The sequence below is a fragment of the Xyrauchen texanus genome, chromosome 29 (assembly GCF_025860055.1).
Source record: "Xyrauchen texanus isolate HMW12.3.18 chromosome 29, RBS_HiC_50CHRs, whole genome shotgun sequence".
Taxonomy (NCBI): Eukaryota; Metazoa; Chordata; class Actinopteri; order Cypriniformes; family Catostomidae; genus Xyrauchen; species Xyrauchen texanus.
The window spans coordinates 28,345,679-28,367,354 of NC_068304.1; positions in this window are offsets into that span (position 1 = coordinate 28,345,679).

Sequence of the window (21,676 nt, forward strand, 5' to 3'; positions counted from 1 at the left end):
ATGCTGAGATTCTCATCTGGACTAACAGTGCCAACACATTACATGAGAGCAGGATGGCCGTTGGCAGAGGGACTGGGGGAGGGAGGGGAACAGACTGGCACTCGGGGCAAGGAGGGGGCAGACGATGGCCTTGAGCAGTGATGGATGCATTTGACGCCTGGATGAGTTCCCCTAATTCCCTCTTTCCTCCCATCTTCACACACACTTCTTCGCGTGGATGGAGAAAAAGGGCAGTGGCTGGGAAGAATCACCTTTGACCGCATGTTGAGCCCAATGAACACAGAGACAAACAAGCTGGAAGTGATGGGGGTGGGGCGATGTCCTCCAGTGCTCTCATGGAAAAGGATTGGGGAGTAACTAGCCTACTAACTAAACTAAATAGTAGTGTGACAGTACTTCAGCTGTTTACACGGTAAGGTACAGTAGGTTTTCCAGTATGTGATGAGCAGGGCGGAGTCGAGCGTCATCTGGGCAGAGCAAGGCGGGAAGATAAGTGGCGAATTACTTCCACCTGCGCGCCTCACCAGCCTCGTGTTCCAGTGAAGTATTTAAAGAGAAGAGACAGCGGAAGATGGGAGAGGTGTACGAAGCTTGTCCGCACGTCTGACTGTCTTTATGATTTGATGCAGCTGGCTGAAAAGCAGTGCATGTTTTTGTTTCTTTATACACTGAAACGTGTCATTAAATGTCCATGTGTTTGTCAAGCTGTTCCCAGCTTCCTCCTTATCTTCGTAATTGGTATACTGGTCCCAAAACCCAGGAAGGAGGAAGCTGGGACCAGTGTGGCCCGCAGGTGGAAGTCATTCACCACTTATCTGCCCAGCCTAGCTCTGCCCAGATGCTGCTCGGCTCCTTCCTGCTCACCACACAGCAATAAGCCACTTTTTTCAACAAGTAGCGTGTTGCGTGACACAACACTTCTATGTTTCTATACTTTTAAACGGCCCACTCTCTCATATGAAGCTTATTTCATTCTAGTGAATCGGTTTGTTTGGTAAGCTCATGTAAATGAACAATAAAAAAAAAAAAGTTGTCAAAAGGACTGGGTAGAGATATTGATTTTCCAATTCTTGCCATTTTAATTTTAGCCATCCTGATTTTGATTCTTTAATCTCAAGATTACTCTTTAACTCTATGTGCAACCCTCTACAATGCAAGTAAATCACTCACATATGACACCAAATTTCACACTATGTGACTAAAAATGTCGGTAATTAGCCACTAGCTGGTACATTTTCAGATTTCACTGACCAGAGATTAAGTAGTATTTTGGTGAAGTTCAGCATCAGGATCTTTTCACGGCATGTTGAGAGTAAATGCTTGGTTTGACTAGTTCCTTGTAATGCATGTTCAAATACAAGATCCATACAATCCATTTGCCACTGAGTAATGTTTCTTTTAATACCCTTTCTTTTCTTTACACTCAGCTGTTGGTCACAATCAATAAAATGAAACGGTAAAGAAGCAGTGTGACTGTCATTAATATGTACTCAGCCAAAACACCACTGAATTATTGCCCATATTTTTGCCAATAGATTGTTGTGGTTAATTTGCTTGAGGCAGAGAATCTTTCACTGCTTGCTGCTTATCTTCTACAGGCTGGCACTCAAGCAGTCTCAAGCGGCAATGTGCACAACAGCGTGTCTGACAGTGAAAGCCAGGTTAGTGTTGCAAGCCAAACTTGCTGTCACTCTGTGAGGATTATTTCAACATCTCTGCACCTTGTTACGTTGTTTGTGCTTGTTTTTATTGGAATCATTATTCAAAATCTGATCACTGCAACCTATTTTAAACAGTTGCCTCAATAGTACTTGACATGACTGATGTTCATTGGTCTGAGTTTGTTTGGTAAATCATTTTACAGAGGCTGGATGGGAAAAACTGAAGATTATTGCCCTGGCATACTAACTGCACCTTCACAATCATGAGGTTTATTTATTCATAGGCAACTATTAAAATCTAAATGTAAGGTATCATGAATTATGTAATGAGGTCTATATAAAAAAAAAAAAAACTCTGTGATTTGCAAATCTGTGAGTTATCCTCTCTCTGTGAGCATTAATCAGGATTACAGTAAATACTTACATAAATAGGCATATACAAGTACTACCATAATTACACACATAAATGGGCACCATACAATTTATGCAAATGTATTGAAATGTGTTTTTCATTAACATCAACATACATCTGTAATATAGAGACACTTTAAGTTCACATTACATCAGCCAAGACTTTAAATTTACATTTGCCATTACCTCTGAGCATACAACACACTGTTAACTCTAAGACTTTATAGATATTACAGTTTCATTTTCTGTTAATGCATAATTTTCTATAAAAAGCTGCTTTGAAACGATGTGTGTTGTGAAAAGTACAAATAAAAATGACTTGATTTGATTTAATGTGGTTCTTTGTTTAGCATGATGCACATTAATCCATATTTTACTGTATGTAGCCCTACATTTCTTCAGAATTCTGTCGTTTAGTAGTGTTATGTGCGTGAATGAATCATTGTTGTTGAACTAATTTTTTAAGTGTACGAATCATCCCTTGTTCCCTTGTTTCAGTTGTGAACAACCCTGTGTTTTTCTTTTTTATGGAATCAGTTGAATCAGTATGATTCAGTGACTGACACAAAATACATAAAATATGCTCTTTTGTTGCTGCCTACTGGCATAAAGGTGGCATCAACAGAAATAGAGATGGAACAAACATTTTGGGTCTCGACTTTAAGTGAAAACCCCTGATGTATGTCATCTGTTGTCTCATTTCTTTCTTGTTTCTGCAATGGAATTTTAGGAGAAATATCGACAAAGACAATGTTGATACTTTAATGAAATATACTGTAAATGAGAACTCATTCATTTTCCTGAGCCATGAAAGCGCATCTTATGAGCATTAAAACATTCCACTAAGCACTTCTGTTTAATAAATACAAGATTAGTTTTAAGGTTTATTAGATTTTTTTTTAATTATTGTTCATAGAACAAGGAGAATGGCTAGAGGGTGTTATTGACCTTATGTTTACCCTGCAAGTGGCATTCAGTGCATCTGGGTCAAAGAACACATACCGTAAAGTTTTCATCTACCTGTAACTCTAGAGTTTCGGATCCTCCCTGTATAGTGAGGTTGCGTAAGCTGAGGGCATCTTAGGGCAATACATGTAAATGTGATGTAAACACATTCACATGTTCAATTTTCAATGAGAAAATGTTGTGTTAAGTACATGAAATGAAATAAATATACTTATTAACAAAAAAAGTTAACAAAACCAAATCCATTACCCTATCTTGTGAGTTTGCATTATTGCCAATTGCAATACCATGCAAGTATCTAAGTAACATTGGGTATTTAATTTATTTTGTGTGACAAATAGTATTGTCTTGGTAGACAAGGCATTTATATACTGTGAGATAAAGAAATTGATACACTTGCTCCTCTCGTCTTAGCCAGAGTAGGAACTCTTCCTGATCCACTGAAAAACTTCACTTGGCAAGCAATAAGTTTAGTTGGCAAGTCAGTGTATTAGATTGTTCCAATTGAGCTCTTAATATGTTGCTCCCTGTTCTGAGGTTTGTAGCAGAGTAGAGGTGATTGTGTGGGGACACCTAAGAAGATATATCGACCCATACACAAAACTTGCGTGATCTGAGGACTGACTGCAATGGGAAAATTATTGTATGTGAGCTATCCCACATATCAATATTTCCAATTCCACCAACATATCATGTATAATGATATTAAATGCAAAACTGGTTTAACATGTAGGCCTACAGAAAAAAGGCACAAGTAGAACAATGTGTTTTTCTTAATGTATAGATTAGGTTACAATACTGAGAATGTTTACATGGGCAGTTATAATCGGACTACCACAGGTTTTTGCATTGTCCAGCTACAGTTTTCATCTCTCTGTATGCATAACACCATGCACAATCAAATAGGTGAAGAAAGGACGTCAGCTTTTAGTGACATAGAAATTTTTTCATTTGTCATTTTGCGTCAAAGTAGCGTGTCAAAGAAGTCAGCTACAGCAGACCCACACAACAGCCACAACAACAACTCAGACAACTTTACAGCTGCATGCATTTCTTACATTCTTTACGTGTTACTTTTTGTGCAGATCAGATGTACATTATCCATTGTGTTTATGGTGATGTCCTAAGAAAGAATGTCCCTAGCGATCACTGGTATTTGTTGCCTGTATACTTAAACAGTTCTTTGTGTGCACCTGTCAGGTGTAACTGTCAGGCTGCATCAATACAAATCATGCTTTCTGCCTAATTTTATGAATTGAATCCACATGAGATAAGAAAAAGAAGCTGTTATAACCACTCAATAATAATTGAAAGTAAGATACAGTATATGCAGTAGTAGGTAATGTTTAACTTATATTGTTATCATGGCGCTAATGCTAGCATGCTATCTTTGGCCACAGTATGAATCTGTTACCCTCTTTTATTTTATTTTATGATGGAATGTGTGCAATAGTCCATATAAGATTATGAAAAAAGGTTTTGTTTTATTAAAGAAAGACATTTATTGCTACTGCAAAGATTGCTGTTTACATTTACATTTAGTCATTTAGGAGACGCTTCTATCTTTTATATATATATGTAATTGTAGATCATCCAAAATTCTGCGCTATTATCTTTACTATTCCAGCCACTTTGAGAACTTGGCAGCATGATACTTAAGATGTAGACTTTTGTGTGACAAATTGCTTGTTATCTTCCTCATTTGTAAGTTGCTTTGGATAAAAGTGTCTCCTAAAAGACTAAATGTAAATGTAAACAGCAATCTTTGCAGTAGCAATAAATGTCTTTCTTTAATAAAACAAAACCTTTTTTCATAATCTTATATGGACTATTTTCACACATTCCATCATAAAATAAAATAAAAAAGGGTAACAGATTCATACTGTGGCCATGGTTAGCATGCTAGCATTAGCGTCATGAATGCAGTACGTAAACATAGTTATATATAATTACTATTCTTTTGTCCATTGACCAAACCTCCTATATGTCTAATATAGTAATACTCATGAGAATTACTATAGCAGACATATAGGAGGTTTGGTCAATGGACAAAAGAATAGTAATTAGAGGAACATCAATGACCATGCTTACATGCACGATAAAAATGGTTTATTCCAGGATTTTTACAGAAAAGGCATGTATAACAAGAACACTGATATCCTTATGCCGTTTAAGGGATTAAGAGAAAGCGGTTTATCACACCTCCTGTAGGTTTATATCGGAGAATGCAGATTAATGTGGTCATGTAACTGCATAAGCAGCATTCAGATAGGTGTTTGAAGCGTGTAAGTGCGTGGAACAGACCAGGATAACAAACATCATAGATTAAAGTGGTGGTGGCTTAGTGGGCTAAAGCACATAACTATTAATCAGAAGGTCGCTGGCTCGATCCTCACAGCCACCACCATTGTGTCCTTGAGCAAGACACTTAACTCCATGTTGCTCCAGGGGAATTGTCCCTGTAATAAGTGCACTGTAAGTCGCTTTGGATAACAGCATCTGCCAAATGCATAAATGTAAATGTAAATCATAAGATGGAGCCCAACAACAAGTCAACACAGTGGAAAGAATCCCACATTTCTGAGAGTACAGTGGGAAAATCACGTAAACTATAAACTAAACCCATTTATACACACCAATGTAAAATATTGACTGTCCCTCATGTTCATAAATGCTCTGGTACATTGGGGATATCCCAAAGATTTATGTAAGATGGAAACACCACTACTTCACTGCAATTCCGTTGCAGGTTGCGATAGAAAGTGAAGGAAACAAACAAAGAAACAACTCTGAAATATCTGGAAATACAGCGAAGCAACAGAAAATAAAATGGCAAAGTCTTCCATGGATCCCATATTTGTTATTTACACAAGTGTCACTGGAAAATAACATTGTGGAGAAAATTGCTTACTGAACGAGGAGTAAAGGGTATGCAGAATAAACAATGTATGTAAACAGGAATGCTCTTTTCACGCAATAAGCCGCTGTCCGGTTTCCATGCAAACGAAGCCATTGTGTTACAGGTGTAAATGGTATACAGATGACTGATCTGTCCAAAAATGAACATTTCTAGAGTTTGCCATGTGTCCCTGCATTACAAACAATATAAATCAGCCCTAGAAGGGCACTTAAAAGGGAGAACAATGATAGTGTCCATGCTGTCAAATTGCTTCAAACTGAATTTCCAATGAAAATTAATTAAAAGTTGAGTTCTGAATTAACGTTATTTTTGAGTCCTTTACCTTTCAGCCCTCCAAAGCTCTCACAGTGGATGTTAAAGTCTATGAAGGGAATAGGGCATAGGAATTATCATTTCTGTATGAAACACACCCACTGTGTTGTTGATGCTCTTTTTCTTCTCTGCTTTGTGTTGCTTTTGACTTCCGGGTTAAATACACATTGCGCAGCACCTTGGTTTGCATGCGCATAAAAGCGAGGCATTTTGGGCCGATTAACACGTACACATGTTGATGGAACCGATCTACAAATGCATTATCTAAGTCTGTTAGTACGATTTTACAAAAGCGGACTGGTATGATTTCAGTCGGACTAATGCGGTCACATTATATTTAAAAAAAAGCCGAATTATTGTTTTAGTCCCACTGAAATCAGATTTTTAAAGTGCATGTAAATGCACTCAGTGAAACACCACTGAATGACCCAGGGCAACATCACCTATAGAATACATCTCTCAGCTGTCTCTCAGCATAACAAATCACCACTGACGTGCGGTCTGGGTAGGCAAACTAGGCACTGCCTACCCTGCCAAAATTCAAAAATAAAATGTTTATTAAATAATAAACTTGTATTTGTATTTTAACTTTTTATTCTTGTGATTTATACATGCAATATGTGTATTATTCCAATTGTTTAGACGTTATGATGACAAATGTAGCAGTTACGCATAATCAACTAAAAACAAATGGTAGAATAAGCAGTGCTTTTACGGTCCATTCATTGCAGACGACAAGCAGAAAACCCATGTTAGCATGCGCGCCGATCCTGTATTCTTTAACATGTACGGCAAAAAGCACAAATCTGCTGTGCCTTTTGGCGCTAAATATGTTATGCCCGTAATCATCTCCGTTCACGTATCAGACATGGACCAATTAAAATCGAGATATTCCTGGACATTTGCGTAGCTAACGTCATTACACCACAGCTAGCGTACATGCCTAATCCCCGCCAAATTCAAAATCAAAATGACAGCACCGGCCGTAATCACGGAATTAAGAAATTTTTCCAAACTCGATTTTAATTCCAAATATGAGTTAATTGCAAGAGGGAGGTCTACGCCAGCCTTAGATTGACTAGTACAGCAAAAGGGCCCAAAAATGATCCGATCATTTCAAACTGATTGGTATGTAAGAAAAGATTGGCTATGTGGCTGCGCTAACAATCAGCGGCTGTACTGCTATCCCTGCCTGCTTTTTTCAACCAGTCAGACTGTTTGGACTTCAGCGGGATATTGTGATTTGAACAACCTGCCCGCAGCTTTAACCAACCATGAAAAGTCGTCAGCTCACATCCAGTGTCAAATTACACAGAAAACCTTTGGAAAATCTCGGATTGACCTTGCACTTGACAAGCAAATGAAGCTGAATATAACCTGCACCACCACCACGCAATGACTGTTTTTAAGGTGACAATCTGTTACACATTTGAAGATTTACTGTATATTGAAGATTGTTGTATTGTATCTTCTGTTATAAAGATGAAATTGCACATACAAAAATAAGCACATAATGTTGTAAAAAAATAAACAACTTATGTTCTGTTATATGTTCTGTGTTTTGACTACTGAATTTTGTATAATAATATCTAATGAAGATATATTAACAAAATGTGTGTGCATGTGTGTGTGAGAGAGAGAGAGAGTACACGATGTACATCCTGATTTGTACATTTCTTGATATGCCGCGCTTGTGCGTAACGTTCACTGTTATTATGTATTATTAGCTTAAACAATAAATCAGGTAATCTGGCTTTCATAACTCAGTGCCTAGCCTCTTTAAGACATCACCGCACGTCACTGCAAATCACAAAGGATCAAACTTCCCTTTCTATCATGCAGAGATGTGAATAAGCACAAAGGAGTACAACAGCAACAAAACTGAGAACCTGTGCAATTATATATGCACAGCAGGGGTGTAAAACCTGTGAAATGAATATTCACCTGCTGTATTTCCACTGGTAGGGGGTAGGAGGGGAAGTGTATGCTCATTTCCTTTTTATCAGATGTCCCCCTGGGCATCTCCTCTAAAGGACATAAGAGTTAACTGAATGAAGCAAAGGACATGGTATAACAAAAACAGTTTATTTCATACACTGATCGTCACCCATCCCTATAACAGACGTGGCTTTTGCAAGGTAACCAGAGTTTTCGCCAAAGTCTTGCTCTTTACTGGATTGTTTTGATTATGGAGTATGTGTCAAATTTAATAAACTTGAAACAATTGGTTTTTAATACAACAGCTTTATCATTTTTCTTTTTTTTATCCTCCCTAGATTACCAGACCACATAATAGGCTATCACAATACTATACTATCTATATTTACCACCGAAACGAACAGTTTAAATATTTCCGATTGATTTTTACATGTAAGTGAAAAAGCTCAAATGTAGAAGTCGTATTAAATGTTAAAGTATTTACTTAACCCATTTTTTCCTAGTTTGTTTGCTTGCTACAAGACGGGTAAAATGCGTCTGAGAATATCGGTCACGCACGTCTTTTACAAGTGAAACCGAAGCGTTACGTAGTGACCATGGAAACAACACTGTCTTTACGTAAAGACCGCAAGACTAGAACAAAGTCTTTTCACTAGAATCATTTTTGAACTACTAGTTAGACTTTGGTTGAGGACAGAGCTAATTTTTTTATATGTGATTAATTTTACCCTTTCCACGGCACACGAACTGAGAGAAAGGGATTTATTTCGGCATCCTCCCTGAAACTATCACGACAATCTATTCAATTCCCTGAGAATATGGGTTAAAGTGGTCTAAATCGCGTGCCGTTGAGGAATCGTGATCATGTCTATAAATGCAGATTACGTCGCCCACTCTGTCTGCCTTCGTGATCCTTGATCCGTATTTAATGCAGAATTTCAAGGATATGTGTCACGAAGAAAAAAATCAAATGGGCTTTAAGGGATGGATTGTCAGAGAAAATCATCGAAACCCCGAACTTATGTGTCTCTGTCTACACTAAACCCTGGAAATCACGCAACGACTGGGCACGCAGGTCTACTCTCGTGCTCTTTCTGCTCGGAATGGCTCTCTTTGGATTTGTATCACGTTGTAGATAATGGGCGTTAAAATATTAACTAATTTTAGCTAGTCTTATGCTATACCAATAAATATGTCTCAATTAAACGTCCTATTTGATTGAACACTGAACTATAGCTAATTAATATTTAAAATGGAATAATAATGTCACTAATAATGTTATGATGATGATAATGATTATTATTATCATCAATAATAGCAGCAGCAGCAGTAGTAAAATCATTACATGTCCATGTCTACATGAATTAGTATCTGATCCTGCTTATTAATCTGCTGATTGGATGTGGTGTTAGCCCAATTGAGAGGTGGCACTATTGTTTAATGGCAGTGTGGATCATTATTTTTATTGATGTACAGTACTGTGCAAAAGTTTTAGGCACTTGTGAAAAATGTTGCATAGTGAGGATGTCTTCAAAAATAATGCCATAAATAGTTTTCATTTATCAATTAATGTAATGCATTACATTATGCAATAAGCTGCAAAAGTCCAGTAAACATAAACAAGCTAAATCAATATTTGATGTGACTACATTTGCCTTACCAATTCTCCTAGGTACACCTGGACACAGTTTTCTTGGTTGTTGGCATGTAGGATGTTCCAAGCTTCTTGGAGAATTTGCCACAGTTCTTCTATCTATTTAGGCTGTCTCAATTGCTTCTATCTTTTCATTTAATCCCAGGTCTGTGGGGGCCATTAAATCTGTTGAAGGGCTTACTGTTCTTCTATTCAAATCTAATTAATCTACAAAAGTAATGCTTGGGAGTCTAAAATGTGTATTTCCTATTGACACACTAAAGCTGAAGATATAATAACTATCTTAAGATAAACGTTTTTGTGAAACATCTTATGTGCCTAAGTGCTTTTTTTTGTGCTTTTAAGCATTTATTTACATTTATAAAAACATTGACAGTTTTTTTTATTAAAGCATCACACTTCAGTCTGGTTTTGTTTTTATTCAACGTCCAATGAAAGGCAACAGAAAAATACTTGTGTTTTTATACCTTAAACATGCATATAGTATGTTTATTTACCTGAAGTATATAGATATGGTGCAATATAAAATATAAAATGTGTATTATTGTTTATTTATTGATCCTATAATCCTATAAAATTATACTTGTAGATGTGCATTTTCACAATCCATTCAAAACTATTTAAGTCAATGCAACATTCAAGGTAAAGCACAACTAGGCTATACTATAAAACTTAAATCTGCTTGTAAAATATGCATTGAAATGCTTGCACCCAAATACAGTATGTATGTATATATATGTGTGTGTGTGTGTGTGTGTGTGTGTGCTTCTCATACTAAAACATGCAGTGTATTGACTGAGACAATATGAAACATTAGCAAACAATTTGTGTTCATACACTCGTATGTAAATTGTCCCATTAAACTGAACGGGGCAATTTACACAAGAATCGTTTTTAATAACAATTTAAACAACAACAAAAAAAGTATGCCATTAAAAACCCAGCTGACTAAATGTTAATTAACCTGTGTGTGCTGTGTTTTTTTTATAATAAAGGTTTCAGTCTAGTAGATTTTACTCAGAACACAATAAAAGGCTCCTGACAAATTATTGTATGCCTTAAAACACTTAAAAATCCTTACATAATATGTATTGACTTTATACTCTTATAAAGTGTTCCACACGAACTTTACAATTTTTTTTTATGTAAATAGCAATGCAACCGTATGTCTCTGCAACATTCAAGGGCTTGCATGCACTATTCCCATATTGTATGCATATAAAATTGACATCGTAATGCATTTATATTAAAAAGCGTACTTTTCGCTCAGTTATACTATCTCGTTTGGAAGGATGCGCCTACGGAGGTCGCTTTTGTCGGCCGCATACGTCATCGATGATGTCTCGTTTCAGAAAAGCGAGTAGGACACTTTGAATGCGACCTTCTTTCACGGGACTACGGAGGATGCGTGAGGTGTATCCTTCGTAGGCACTCATAACCCACAATTATTTGCTATACTGAAATGTAAAAACATTTTTAAAAAATGACACCAATTTGTCCGTAAATATGTTATGAACGCAAGGAATGTTGAACAAGGAATGTTCCCAAGTGGAAGTAAGCTACATCAGTAGATGGGTAAAATAAAAATAAAGTATTCGACTAACTGTACACCTGTAAATATATTTTATCTTCTCTGTAGGCCTATATCATTATAACTTTCCTAAAATGTACCTCATACATTCCCTTTAAAGGGACTTTGTTCCCTTCTCATTCAAAGCGCTCGCGCGTGTTAAAGAGTGGGGTGCTGTCAACGAGGCTGGTTAAACGAAGCTTTGTTTAAAAGAGGACACTCGGTACCCTGCAGCCTTCAAACGACGCGTCCGACCTAGCACGCAGCCAACAGCGAAGTCATAGCGCACTTCCGCCAACACCACGATGACGTCATTTTTGTTGCGAACTCGCGGACGCAGAGAATATAAACCAGTCTTAACCCGTCCGTGCCGTCTTTGTCTGGGATTAACTCTACTAAAAACAAACAACAAGCTATATGTATTTGATACGCCTTGTCTTTGTACAGGCGCTTCTCTCTCTCTCTCTCTCTCTCTCTCTCTCTCTCTCTCTCTCTCTCTCTCTCTCTCTCTCTCTCTCTCTCTCTGTGTGTGTTTGTTATTTTCTTATAGCATTTTATGTGTTTGTTCTATCAGCTGTAGTGTATTTGGGCTTTGCGAGGTTTGTTATTTTTCCTCATACAACTTTTGAGCTTTGCGCTGGGGGATTTGTGCCTGCAGGGAACCCAAACACCAAATGGTATTTCCGTGCTGTCTGCACGCAGATGTGTGTCAACCCAATCTCACAAATCAATTAAAGCTGATGACCAGTGTGTCGCCTCCCAAATCAGACGGTGAGAGACCAATGGCGTGACTACCGTGCACGTCCCTTTTCCGTGAGAGAGGGCAATAAAGTATAAGATACCTGACATTGGTTGGGCAGCCTCGTGCAAGCAGGCTGTTGTAGGAAATAAACCCATTTAAAAGCGAACTGAGGAAGGAACTGCTGTGTGATCATGTGTAGGCTATTTCATGAGAGAGAGAGAGTGTGTGGGTAAAAGAGCCCCAGTGAATCGATTTGCATGAGAAACGCGTTGTGTTTCACATTTGAGCGGCGGATGTCGTGACAATCCCCCGCAAGATCAGTTCAAATAACTGCTGTGTGATTTACTGAAGACAGTCACGCATCAAGCTCAGGGAACGTGGCCTCACATAGTACAGCAACTGCGTCACAGAAACATTCTGCCTATGTGCTATCAATTCTGCCAGTTAATATTGTTAAATACCGTGAAGAATAATTAGACTGGCTTCAAAGCTGAAAATGTGGGCAACATTAGGTGTTTATTGCTACATTTAGTGACCTAGAATGAATGCAGATTCTTCAAAAAGGTTTTTATATTTTTGTCTTTTTTTTTTTTCCTTATTTCTTTTTTTACATATACATATTGAAACCCTAAAACAACATGGATAAAAAAAATCCCACATTATCCGTGTCAAACTTTTGGAACCCAGCACGATTTATTAAATATATGTTTTTATTAATACAAAATTATACATAAAGTAATGAGGAAATGTATTATATAAAAACAGACCAAAATTATATATTCTGGATTGTATTTTATGATCAGATCTGAAATACTTTAAATACAAATATATAGCACACACACACACACATATATATATATAAAATAATTAATAGAAGAATCTCAAATGCATTCAATCAAGTGTTATGTGTAAATCGGATGTTTATTGTAATTGTCATACTGCTGTTGCTTGGAACTGCAGCCAAGACTTTCACCCACTGTTGCACTTGTGTATATGTTTGAGTGACAATAAAGGGATTTGATTTGAAGTCTTCTCTAGAAGTTCCTGCTATTGAAACATCTGAAGGTGGAATCGGCACGTAATTGCATAAGCACGTCACAGACTCAGAAACTACCCACGCGATTCACCTCTAACACAGACTGACCCCGTAGACAGAGTAGACAATACAGATCAGTGCTGCGTCAGAGCTGCTGCTCGTGCTGAGAAGAGTAATTAAAGAAGATTAAAGATGAACTGATCTGGACTCAACATAGTGAGTGACCTAGATAAACCTTATATGCCTGAGGTAGATTACCAATGGAAAGATAAGCCACAAGGTTTTCCTATCTCAATGTCTATCCAGTGCATAAATCATCTGTCCCTCCATAACCGTGAATTTCAAATGGCATTAAGTGATTTTACATATACATGGTTTAAATTAGTAGCTTGTTTATATGTTAAAACACTCAAGGTGCTAGCAGTTGTTTTCTGGCTGCAGTCAAGCTATAACAATCTGTCCAACAATCAGTAACCCTGCCCATTCATTACTTTAATTATTCCATTGACTGAAAACATAATCCACAGAATAACCCTTTACCCTCCACTCCTTTCCCCATTCATAAGCATTCATCATGCTTTTGAAAGAAAAAAAGCCTGATGAATGCTTCATCAGGCTTGGGTGGACCTGGGTGGACCTGTCGCTATCCAGGGTGGACCTGTCGCTATCTTCCTCTCTCTCATTACAAGTGGGCATTCTCTAGACAGTTTTCCCAAATCTGATCTGTATCAGCACCTCTCCGCAGGGTTATCTCCACCAGACCACCCCTGAGGTAGAAGGGAAAGAAGAAAAAAATTATCTGCCACTGAAAGAAAGAGAATCCTCTGTTAGAGGGCAAACACTCAACGACAATAGCTCCTTTGCAATGGCTATTGTGTAGATGTTTACTACTAAGCTCTGTGAGAGACTGGTGGGAAAGATTGTTGTGGAAAGAATCTAATCAAGCATTTGAATGGGTAAAATGGGGGGAATTAAATGGACAGATTGAAGCTGACAGTAAGGAAGTGGCAGTGAATTTGTGTGTGCGTCAGTTTGATTAGAATCTTTCAGGTTAAGTGAGACAAATGTGTGATGCATACTGAGAAGGCAAGTTTCAGTTTGCACCTTAGTAATAAGCATAACTGATCATATCAGAATTTTCGAACCCTTGTGAAAGTCATGTTTAATGGCAATGGGTGAAAAGTTACCCAAAATTCATTACATGTTTACATGATTGTTTCTGTGGAACAGGTTTAACTCTGTGAACATTCAATGTGACGGAAATAGCGGTGTACTGAATTCGCATCCACAAAAAAATCTGTTTAATATTTCAAAGGGTTCTTTGCATGTCATTTGCCATTAAGACATGTTGCTTTGCTTTAGACATGGCTCAGCATCTTTGCAAAATCATAACCTCTCAAGTGTTATGTCAAATTACACAGGGTGTAATCTGCTTACAAAGCAATTTGTTACCGTAGTCTAATTATTTTTATTCAAAAAAGTACTGTAATACCTTACATTTAAAATTCTTGTAATCAGATTACAGTTTCTGACCTTCAGTAAATTTGTTACTTTTAAGTCCATTACTTGGGTTTCACATGTTTCCAAAAGAATACTGTTTATGTTAAATGCATTTAAAACATGAGTTACACATCCTGTACTGTATGCACATTTAGGCCTATTTGCGTTTCTGTGACAGCTTAAGAGCAGCAATGCACTCTCTAAGGAGTCACTGTAAAGTAGTAAAGTAATAGTAATCTAATAGCAGTTTCTAAGTAATTAGTAATTTGTAGTAATTTGTAGTGAATTTTGATTAACAAACCCAACACTGAACATCACACGTGCAAACACATGTTGGTGCGGCTATCTTTATGAGGAATCTCCATATACATAATGAATTTTATACTGTACAAACTATAGATACAATCCCCTAACCCTAACCCTTCATCTAAATCTAACCCTCAACTTTCTGCATTTTTATATTCTTAATAAAACATAATTTTGTATTCTTTTTAAGCAATTTGAATTATGGGGACATAATTAATTAGAAATGTCCTCATAAACCACATTTATAGAATAATACCCTTGTAATTACCAGTTTATAACCTAATAAAAAACTTTATTTAAAATGTAATACACACACACACACACACACACACACACACACACACACACACAGGCACATTCCTGTTAGCTTTACAGGAGACCGATGAAGCGATTAAGCTGTTTTTGTTGATTATGATTAAGTTGTTGTTGTGCATGGTTGAATTTGAACTCCAGATTTTAAATAGCAATTGGTTCAAGGTGTAAGCCTCAACTTCAAGAGAACATACACACTCTTATATGCTTGCACACAACGGAATAAATTATGTCTGGTCAAGTTCATCTGTGGGAAATGGTAATATGACACAGTCTGAACAAACAACTTTCCCCTTCTATAAATTTTTTACAAAATGCAATATGTCTTTTTTATTCAAGTTTTATTTCTTTTTGGAATGAGAGAGTGGCTGGGTCACAAAGTTCTGAAATAAACCCATTGTTTGAAGACACAGCTCAGTATCCATAAATGAAGGAGTCCTGGAAATATTAGTTGAGATTCTGGCCAACAGCAGTAAAACACAACAACACAGCACAGTGACATGAATGTGAGGGGAATTCTAATGCTTGTTTACAGATAATGAGAATCATCTTCAGCCATAATTCACCATCAAGTCACCCTTTCATACAGTAAAAGCAATCTCACATGTACACACACATGGAATTCCGGTGACGCAGGTAGCATTAGACTAATGGTATGTACCCTCACTGTTGCCGTGACAACCTGCCTGGGCTTGTTCTATGTGAATGGAATGAGCAGCTCTCTGATGCAGGATCAGTCATGGAGGGCACCGGTGTTTGATTTTTGTCACCTGTTACCTTCTCACTGATCCCACTGTCACGCCTCCACATTCGAATATGCTACGCATTATCTCGCACATGCTGAGGAGGCAGATGTGTGGTCCTTTATGGAGCGTAATGGCACAAAGGCAGATTGTTTTCTAATTTTCTTTATCAACCTCATCTCTCAAAAAAATGTCTAAGACAGGAAAAACATAGCAATATTTTTTTTGGAAACATGATTATGATGTTGAGACAGTTGACACTCGGCATTGGGACCTGGTTTGGACACTGTGATTGTACCTTGATTGGATTAGTGCTCTGTTCCTTTTTAAAATGTTACTGACCACAGTCAAGAGCACCAAGGGGCCTGTAGAGTGTCAAAATCATGCTATAGTCTAAACCGTGTCATCCAGTTCCTTATTGGTGAAGGTTATAAAACTGGTGTTAGTGTGCTTCCAGTGAACATAGTTACCATTGATTCAGACTCAGGAATGTTTAACAATGTTATAGACTGAATTGAGATCCCTCAGGTTAGGGGAAGTTACCGCAATTATCAACACCCAGGCAGGCTAACACTTGATGTAGTGTACATTCTGTACATTAAATACCTGGAATCCAGATAGGCTTTTGAAAGTTAGCATAACATTCAGGCTTTCATATGAGCTTACAGTTAAGAGACAGCAATGTGGAGCAGCTTGTACGAAGTGTTCCCTTAACATTTCCTGTCAAAAGTATAGACATAGATGACTGAATTATTTCCTCATGATCTTAAAGACCTTTTGATCTATGCTTGAATTTAGCTGTAGGGCTATGTATAAACTTCTTCACAAAACCTTTCATTTAATCTTCCTGTATTGATTGTGTCAATTTTCACCCATTTAAGAATTACAAACTAATCTTGTATTTGGTCAAAATTCCTTTGGATTCTCCACAACAATGAATAATTCTAAAATTGCAATGTATTTTAATGATAGGGTGATAAGGTGTTTTTGGTTGGTTACAAGGACATTACTAGGGTTTTGCTAGGTGGTTGCTAGGGTGTAAATAAATGGTTGCTTGATGGTTGATCATGGCCCAAGTCGAAAGGAATATTCCCAAGGCTCTTTGATATTCTTTCCCATATAGGTACTGTATGTGTGGGACGCTTTTATTTGAAGTCTAAGGGATGTTTTTATTTTTTGCAAATTTTTCATCTGCCAAATGGATGTTTATATTCAGAAGTACAAATGTGCATTTATTTTAATAAAATCATGATTCTGTATATGTTTCGAAGTATTCCAGTTATCAGCTTTTTCCCACTCAAAATGAAAGGTTAACTGTATATCTACTCTAAAGGAATAGTTCCAAGAGTACCATATAGGTGGCGCTCTTTCCAGATGAACTGCTACTATAAAAGCTGGTGTTCAGTGTGAAAAACCAGCCAATGTCAATGTTCCTGTTTATAATTAAAAGGGAGTTATGTTGTATATCATTGTACTCTACAGGGTCATTTTTGACCAGAACAGAACAGTTTTTTTGGAATTTCCTCAACAAAAAATAAATGGTTTACGAATCGTTTGGTGAAATGGAAAAGGACAAGCAACCAACAAGTAGCTAGCATGTATGGGTACTCCTTTAAGACTATTGGAAAAGCATCCCAGGTGGCTACCTCATGTATATTGTTGGAAGAATGCCAAGAGTATGCAAAGCTTTTATAAAGGCAAAAAGTGTCTGCTTTGAAGAATCAAAAATATGAGCTAGTTTTGATTAGTTTACCATTTTTGGTAAATGCATGATTCTGATAATTCCCCTTGATTTCTTTCATAGTTTTATGACTTTTCTTATTCTAAAATGTGGAAAAGAGTGAAGATAAAGAATTCGTAGCTCTAACTTTTGTACTGCACATGTCTGAGTATGAGGGCAAAATAAAGTCTTGTATGGCTGTAAAGAGTGCTTGCATTGCAGTATAACCTTAAGCCAGAGGTCTGAGATGAACGTGTTTCTAAATGTGTACTAACTCAGTGTGTCATTTGGTGTTGCCATTTGATTCACAGTTTATGTTAATCTGGTACATGATGTAATGGATAGATTTTGGCAAATGTATACGTCGTAGTTTCTTCTGATTCAGGTTGGTGGCATGTCGATCTGTGCTGATACTTTTGATAACAAGAAACTGTGACATCACTGCCGACTCTATTCTGCAATTTTGTCAGAAGTGATCATTTCCTTTTACAAGAGATGCAAAGTTCTTACACTGTAACAATCTTCCCCTATGACCATGCCCTCACTTTCCGTCTTTTATTTCTTTCGGTCTATTTCTCCCTCCATCCAGAGTGTGCAGGGACGGGAGGGATGAGTGTTAGGCACATTCTGCTGGGGCGTTAGCATTCCTGCAGGGCTCAGCATCCTGTTCCTTTGTCTCCACCTCCAGCACCAGTCTCAAGCTGTGCAGCACGTACGCTGGCCCTGGCTTCACACCTCCCCCCTCTTTCCACTCTTCCTCCGGGCACCCAGCGTCTTCCAGCACCTCCCATTGCTCAACTCAGGAAATAGGTACCAGAGGTCTTGTCACAACCAACAACCCTCCCCAACCATGAACCAAGTTTTCATGACATTGTGCAGGCAGCAATAACTTCCTGGATGTGGGAGTTTTGTTAGATTTTCTTCCTCACTTTTTATGTTTATTTTCATTTGGCCTTCTAACTTGTTCCTATGGAGAGGGGCCTTTTAAATTTTATTTATGTGAGTTTGCCTTTATTTGAAAGAACATTACAATTAGACAAGAAAATGGAGGGGTAATAGAATAAGGACATAACACAGGCAAGACTCGAAAGAGTGTGTCCATAAGCATGTAAACTACTATTGCTCGGGTGGAAATATTTTTGGTATGCTCAAGTGTTCAAGATTTCTTTATTGTTTCTTCTCCTACTTTAAAGGGATTATTCACCCCAAAATTAAAATGTAGTCATGATTTACTCACCCTAATATTTTTCCAAATCTGAGGAACCCAAAAGGAAATGTTAGACAGAATAACAACCTCAGTCACAATTTGCTGTAGTTGTGTTTTCACACCTGGCTTGTTTGGAGCATTTGTTTTGGAACATGATGTATATTCTCCCTTGGTCCTGTAAGTTTATGCACATATAAACATGGCAAACACACTTGGATCCACACCAAAATAATCTGTCCAATTGCAAATGAACTCTGGATGGTTTGCTTGTGGTGAGAATCCAATCCTACCCAACGAACCAATCAATGTCCCCAAGAAAAACCATGGGCATACCTGATGGATCTCTAGGTCAGCTCGTCACTGTAATTCATTATCAAAACACATATATTACTATATTACATATAATTGCATGATTAAAATGGGTAAATGAACTACAATTGAAATTTTACAACTCATATCCAACCGTGTGTAGAATAATGTTTATTTGCAGCAGCAGTTTGCTCATATGGACTTTTATTACTACAGTTTTGGTCCATTTTGAAATAGTCCATTGTAGAAGCAGACCGAACCGTGAAGAAAATGCAGCATTGTAACTATTTTAGCCCCTATTTCGGAACAAATCAAGCAAGCTACAGGTCTGAAAAAAAAAAAAAACAAGAATAACATTCTAACATCTTTTGATTTCGACAGAAGAAAAAAAGGCATACAAGTTTGGAAGAACATGAAGGTGAATAAATAATGACCCAGCATTTATTGTTGGTTTCACTATACCTTTAATCTGAAAAAAAAAAAAAAAAGTTTTGGGTCCAATCTTCAGAGAGAGAGAGAAAGAGAATGTATTTCTAGAGTCAGGTGTGATACCAGAAATTGCTCACCTTTATAATTCACATTACAATTCCCTCAGAATTCCTTTCTCATCCGGCACACACTGCATAAAATCAGAATGAAACTATACTTGCTCCCGAGATCAAACTGCACATAGTTTCACACCCTATGCAGTACACGTGTGTATGTGTGAACACATTGGATCAGGCTGAGCTCTCTCCATCCTCCTCATATTTACTACACCTGTATACACTAGCAATGAGCCTCAGTCATCCACCTCCTTCTGGTTCTCCTTTCTTCCCTCTGCCCTTGCTATTCTCCCCTTCCAAATGGAGATTTTCAGTGGAAACAGAACCAGTGTTGTATACAGTACCCAATCGCCATACATAAGTTAAAAGTAAAGATACCTTTACAGAAATTGACTCGCATAAAATACTAAAATAATAAGTATTAAATTAACCGATACTAAATGTACTTAACAAGGAAAAGTATAATTGTTTCAGGTTAAATGGTTTTTATAAATGTTATTATTAGACATTATCATGAGTGAAAATTATTGTGTTGGACCATAGAGTGAAGGAAAATCATTCAACAAGCGCTCAGCATATGGGAACTCCAAGGCGTTTGTTAAGTTGGTTACTCAAAGCTTTACTCAAGGCAAAAGGTGGCTACTTTGGACAGGAGTTAAACATACATTTGATATTAGCTCCAATTTCACAGCTTTTTTAGAAGTCTTGGTGGGTGTTGTTGAGTGAGCAATTAGCATAAAGCAGGTAAATAGAAACAGAGCTCTGGCCTTAGAGGATCTTTAAAACCTGATGGCCTCTAGGAAGAGCATAGCTCTATATTCATCAGTCCAGTTCAGACTCCTATCAAGTTTCTGCCCTTCAAACAAGTTCATTCCTGAATATCCTTGGCCCCAACCTCCCTGCCCACTCTACCCACTGACTGACCTACTCTGAAATCCAATTAGAGAAACAGACAATGACAGGTAGACAGGTCAAAGAAATTGAAAGAAGGGCAAGACCCCCCATCCTGGAAAACTGCCCGTTAAAGCCCCTTCTTCAGTGTAAAATCAGAGGTTATGCAGAGTAGGCTGCTTTTAAGGTCACGCTAAGTTCACGGCACAATCTCCTTCCCATATTTGGTCCACCACTGTTGCTCTTAAGGGCTTATGGCAGAAATTTGAAATGATGGAAAAAGTGAGCTGGAATGTTCATTGGTTGCAGCTGGACGTCATTGGAGCAATATGTAACTGGGTTGAGCAGGAAGTATGGGGATTCAAGCATCATGAGCTTTCTGGGTGCTGGTTAAAAGAGGCAAACATTAAGTCAAATAACTGAAATCAACACAAGATATCAAATATCTGAAAACACACACATAATCTGTCTCTTCTGGACATACTTTAAAAAACATCTCTGAGAGATTTAGCAATAATTTTGCAATCTGTTGACCAAGCCCTGTCAGAATCTGCAAACATTTTCTGAGTTAGAGGGAAAATTTGCGGAATTCTGCAGAAGGGATTTGAACATAGCAAAATGCATTAAATGGATGTGAGAGCACTACACTATTATTGGTAGCTAAAAGCATCATTAAAGTAACCAAAAATAGTTTGTAAACAAACATGCAAAGGATAAGGAATGTGTAGAACGTTTTTGAATGACAGATGTCATGTTGCAATTCTGCAGTCATCTGCTGCATTTTCTGTGGAGTTCTGTGCACGCAGATTCCGTCTGGGCCTGCTGGTGACTATGAATTATTGTTAGGAGTTAGGATAAGTCATGCCATTCAGTGGGATGCCTGTCAAGTTCTTTAAAGCTGTGCCCAAGGACTCATATTTGTGACTGCAACCT